This window comes from Meles meles, chromosome 12, assembly GCF_922984935.1.
Source record: "Meles meles chromosome 12, mMelMel3.1 paternal haplotype, whole genome shotgun sequence".
NCBI classification, from domain to species: Eukaryota; Metazoa; Chordata; class Mammalia; order Carnivora; family Mustelidae; genus Meles; species Meles meles.
This window is the reverse complement of record NC_060077.1, coordinates 91,360,737-91,364,989: the sequence shown is the minus strand read 5'-3', so window position 1 is coordinate 91,364,989 and position 4,253 is coordinate 91,360,737. Positions and strand designations below refer to the sequence as shown.

The 4,253-nt window shown below is 41.7% G+C and overlaps 1 non-coding gene across 1 annotated transcript; it reads left to right on the top strand.

Annotated features, from left to right (window-relative positions):
* Window positions 1-791: 791 nt before the first annotated feature.
* Window positions 792-863, top strand: TRNAA-UGC. The gene has a single exon. It is a non-coding gene; the product is annotated as a tRNA-Ala (tRNA).
* Window positions 864-4,253: the final 3,390 nt, after the last annotated feature.

Below are 4,253 nucleotides of genomic sequence, written 5' to 3'. Positions count from 1 at the left end.
TTTTGAGATGAAGACATCTGTTTTTCTGGAAGCAGACCCTAAATTCCCATTGTGATGCTCCCAACTCACCCTGTTCCAGGAAGGGGATGCCAACCCTCCACTGGAGATAGCACTATCCCAAGAAGATTCTACACCCTCAGTCCCTCTGGAAAGCCCCTATCTCCCTCTGCTTTCCCCTATACATTTATTTACCCCAGTTTGCACCTCTAAAAACCTAAACCCCTCTTTCTTTGTCTTGTCACTTCCCACTGATTGATTGTTTCCCTCTTCTATCCACCCCTTTGAGTTACTCATCGCTGGGTTTCTCCCCGTTGTGTTGGGGGTGGAGGTGGGAGGGAATTAGTAAGAAACTCCCTTTTTCCCTTGTTAATCCACTTTTCGTTGGTCTAATTTTCAAGACTCAAGTCACAGAACCTAGGGGACTAAGGAAGAAAGATTTTTTCCCTTCCCCTATAGAAGGCATAAGGACTTTGTGGAATATAATTAAAATATTTTCTTGGATGGATGAGTAGGAGACCACAGAAATAAGATGAATTTTGAAGGAAGGTGGTACTTCACCGTGTCTATAAATAAGGCTTGGGAAGCTAGCACGATATTGAGCTCTAAAGCAGCAGAACGATTCTATATTAATGGTGCAAAACGTCCCTTGAGGAATGCTTAAGAATGTTCCGTGACTGGAATTTGAAACCATAGGAACCCAGGGCTGTTTCATTCCCTAGAGATCATCTGCCCATCTTTTTAAAAGGACTAACTGTGCCAACTCATCTCCATATCAGGCTGTCTCCATATCTGGGGATGTAGCTCAATGGTAGAGCATATGCTTTGCAGGCATAAGGTCCCAGGTTCAATCCCTGGCATCTCCACGACTAATTCCCCCCAACTGTACTAACCTGACTTTTAGGCTCATTCATTAAACATCATAGCACCCTTACAGTAGAAGTTATGTCATCAGCACTGTTCATCAGTCTAGATGACAGGTGACATCTTACTCTATTAAATGAACTCTATGAAAAGCTCGTGTTGTGATATTTTCTTTCAGTATTAATAGCATCTTTTTATTAATCGAAAATAAAAACCTAGTCTTTCCAACAAATCTTTACTTCTCTACTGGATTCATCTAAATTACAGCTAACGTCCCATTTCTTTTCATAAAACCATACACATGGTCAGGTGGACACTCACCCCCTCTGCCATGGGCATAGCCCACTTAAAGAATGAAAACACAACAAACATACTTCTAACGCTTCTTATTTTCAAAGTGTTTTCACATGTGATATCCTTTTAGTATTCGCAGCAGAGTCCTAGGAGGTGATGGTGCTGGGACAGCCTCACAGACGTCACAAAGTAGAGAGACGTCTTCGGTGGGTCCCACCTCTTCTGTGTTACAGATCTATTTGAGTATAGGGTTGTGTACGTTCCCCAGACGTCTAAGTTGTATCTCCCGTTCTCTTCGGGACAGAGTTAAGGTAACTCTCGTGCTGCCCATCAGCCTTCCTTCCCAGATGACACATGATGGTGTTTGATGTGAATCAAGGTACGTTCTCCCTCTGTGTTGAGGACCCCCCCAGAAGTGGCCCTGCTTGCCTTTACTTGTTTGCATTATGAATGAAACTGGGAGATCCGATGTTCAACACTTAATTTGCGAGGATAAATCTAAGACTTTCAGATCAAAGACATTTTTAATTATATAATACAAGGTGGTACATGGATTCATATTTCGGAGGAATATTAAAAAACTCCCTTAACTTATTCACCATATTTGAGAAGCTATTAAACCTGAGAAAAGAGTGAAACAGTTTCTCTAATTACTAACATATATTACACATTTTATTGCTTCATTTGAAATAGTATCTCTTCTCCGTGCACTCTCAAGGTCAGTGTCCCCTTTTTTGGTGCACGAAGATGCTTGGAAAGAGGAAGAGAAAGGTTACGGACACCAGCGCGGCCCCATCACTGCCTGTCCAAAGCTGTGTGACAATCCCCATATTTTCTTGACAGCCTAAATGACACCCTTCTTTTTTGTAAAGCGTGACTCAACTGTCAAGCTCTTGAACTGAAGTCAAATACCATTTCATTTTTTATATTCTGGAAAACAAGAGGACTGTCATAGAAATAAAACTAGAAACTGTAAAACAAATAAGCATTGCATGTTTTCTGTGCCAAAAAGGGCCAAAAAGAGAAAAAAAAAAACCATCAACAAAACAAGTCCTACGACAGCTGTGGGTACTAACAGGAACGGTGATGGCCCCAGCATGAGCTCCTCCATTCCTTACCACAACCTAGGTGGTAGGGGCTCTCTTCAGCCACATTATAAAACTGAGGAAACTGGTGAACTGGGGTCCTGCGCAGTTGCTTTAGGTCATAGGTCTAGCTGATCAGTGTGGCCAGTGCACAGACCTGAGGATCACTCTGGCCCTGACACTGCAGAGCCGTGTCATGTCGAGAAATGAATCTGCCTCTGTGGGTCCCCTGGATTGCACGCAGATGGTCGCAGGCTGGAGCCACATCAGCCTGGGCTCTGGTGCTGGTTTGACTCCACACTCAGGATTCTGGCTAGACTAGATGTCTGTGCGGGCAATGAAGCCCCAGTGACCGCCTGTATTTTTAGAAAACAGCGATAATAATATTTAGCTCAGAGGCATTGAGGGGAATCTGAAAAGTTGACATATTTTACATGCCTTAATTCCTGATACACTAACTGTCAACACATAAGAGTTCCTATTTTTTCCTCGATCAAATAAAAGAAAGATAACAGTTGAGGAATCTCATCATTCCAAAACACAAATTCCAAGACAAACCCATTATTTGAGGAATAAAGGAATATAACTAATGAAAGGAACATATAAATCCATAGAAATATAAATAATTTCAAAGTTATTGTGCAATATTTTAATGAAAGTGAGTGGGTAGAATTATTCAAATTAGAGTCAGAGTATGGTAAACATGCTTTCAGCTTGAAGAAGGGAGGGAACTCATAACCTGGTAAGGTTTGGGAATTTTGAAGGACTAGGGAAACAGTGCAGGTTCAGAAGACTGCAGAGCCTTTCAAAGAGGCAAAAAAGTGGGGGTGCCTTGGTGGCTCCATCGGTTAAACATCTGACTTTTGTTTTTAACTTGGTTCATGGTCTCAGGGTCGCGGGACTAAGCCTCATGCTGGGCTCGCGGATCAATGCAGAGTCTGTTGGAGATTTTCTCTCCCTCTGCCTCCCTCGCACCCTCCTCCATTTGCTCAGGTGCTTTCTCTCTCGAAATAAATAAAATCTCAAAAAAAAAAAAAAAAAGAGAGAGAGACAAAAATGTGCTCACCATCCACCATGTGGCAACATGTGCAGAGGAGACCAGAGAGAACAAGAATTCAGAGATGAACATATCCACGTTTGATAGGAGTCGATCGGAGAGTTAATTATATTGTGAAGTCAGGGAGTGGGAGATAAAGCAGGAATGGAGACTTGCAATCCAAGTTGGGGTGGCTGTAGAAGTCTGGGGAATTTTCTCTTGATGCCAGTGATAAAGGTTAGACCCCATTACTCCTTGCATTTTTCATTTCCTATTGACTTCTTGATTCCTGTAATACTCAGTTCAGAATCACTCTCTTCCCCAAGGTTCCTTACGCCTGCCAGCCACTGCCAGGTGCCCCTCCACTGCACACTCAATGTCCCGTGCTTCCATTTATCACAAAACTCATCTTACTTGACTGTAACTTATGGACTCTTTGCCTTGTCTAATGACTGTGAGCTCCTCGAGAATGGAGATCATCTCTTAGTCATCTTCGTGTTTTTTATAACTTTACATTACAGCAGTAGATTTACAGAAAAGTTGAGAAGATAGTAGAGTCTCCATATACCTCGGCACACGGTACCCTTTATTGACATCATTTATCAGTTATGGTACCTTTGTTAAAATGAACGAAGCACTATCAACACATAATTAACTAAAGTCCAAAATTTATTCAGGTTTTCTTAGATTTTATCTAATGTCCTATTTCTCTTCCATGATCCTATCCAGAAGGCAGCATTACATTTAGTAGTGTGTCTTCTTAGTTTTTTTCTCCAGTGTGACTGGTTTTCAGACTTTCCTTGTTTTTGCTGACCTTGACAGTTTTGAGGTCAGATACATAGCAGTACTGGTTAGGTATATCGGAGGAAGCCCATTTATTGGAATTAGTCTGATGTTTGTCTCATAAGTAGATTGCAGCTACAGGTTTTTGGAAAGAGAAGCATGGAAGTAAAATGCGATTTTTGTGACATCATCTC